This window comes from Haliaeetus leucocephalus, unplaced genomic scaffold (assembly GCF_000737465.1).
Source record: "Haliaeetus leucocephalus isolate CR32 unplaced genomic scaffold, Haliaeetus_leucocephalus-4.0 Scaffold1000, whole genome shotgun sequence".
Taxonomy (NCBI): Eukaryota; Metazoa; Chordata; class Aves; order Accipitriformes; family Accipitridae; genus Haliaeetus; species Haliaeetus leucocephalus.
This window is the reverse complement of record NW_010973436.1, coordinates 1,390,265-1,391,635: the sequence shown is the minus strand read 5'-3', so window position 1 is coordinate 1,391,635 and position 1,371 is coordinate 1,390,265.

The window sequence follows — 1,371 nt, the reverse complement described above, 5'->3', positions numbered from 1 at the left end:
AAGCCACCCCTGTAACCCCCCCCGCTACCAAAACCTTGCCACACAAAGCCAATACACAGCTTTACCGCATCTTTCTTCCACATTCTTCTCTACCGCCAAAGTTGCCGCCCACCCCAAGTTGGCAGCCTCCCATTTCGCTTTGGGTGGAAATATATGATATTTTTGTACTCTACCTCTCCCACCTGATGAGTGGTGTTTAAGCTTAACGCAATCTGACAACTCTGAGCTGTCCAGGTGGTAGGGTGAGGATTCACCAAGAATTTGAGTGGCTGCTGGATGTTGCCATTCTAACAGGCTTTTCTCCTTTTTTAATAGTCTTATATTAGCATTCCTGTCAGTCTTAGCAAGAGGGCTGCGACTCCTTGGCATGCCTCATCTCCAGTGCTGCTGACAGATGCCTCCATCCTTGCTGTCCTTGCAGCACTCTGTGGGTCTCATTTCAGGAGTAATGCTATAAAGCCACCTTGCACACCAAGCAGGTGAGAAAGTCAGCCCTCTTTTCAGTTACGGTCTCACAAGAAGACACTGGTGTCATTTAGGTCACAGTTTGTCTAGACCAAGCCTGTAGGTTTACTGCAGTCAGCCAGGAGTAGAGGAAGAACAAGTTTACAGGAACTGGCAAGGACAACAAGTATGAATGCAGCCACTCCTTAACGAGGAAATGGTGGTGAACTCAATGGGAACTGACTGGAACATCTCACCTTGTCAGGGAGCAGCAGGAGTGGGGCTACTCCTCAAGGAAGGTGAATTTGGGGTCACTTGGGCACAGGCAGTGCCTTCACCAACCAGGGAGCTGGGCCAGGTAGGCAGAGCAGGGTGGTGATAAGAGGGTCCATGGACAGCCCCAGGCAAGGTGAGATGATGAACAAGGTTCTGGGTCTGTCCAACGTGTTCAGTCAGGAGCAGCAGCAGATGGGACTAGAGACCGGACTGAGTGCACATTTGAGGTCCATGGAGGAGAGGAGGTTGGAGGAAAGTTACCTACTATCTAGGTCTGAGGTCTGTCCACAAAATAAAGCCAGGAGCAGAACTGAAGGCATGTCTACCTACAACATAGCTCAGGCCGGGACTGGGTGCTCAAGCCTGGGCCATGGGCAAAGAGTGTGTGAGGAGGTCCCAGGTGAGGCTGGTCAGGACAATTAAAGTACTTCATGCCCTCAGGGGCCTGTAAGTCCCGTAGCAGTGAGGGAAGTCTTTGGGTTGGCTACTTGAGTCTTCAGACTTTCCTCAGCCAGCGCAGTCTGACAGTGCCCAACTTCCTGCAGGGGGACTAGCTGTCAGAAGTCTTCAGTAGGAGAGGTAGGACCCAGCCCAGCCCTCAGGAACACTCTTCTGTGTTGGTGGGACTGCAGGGGAGGGGTAGAAAGGGTC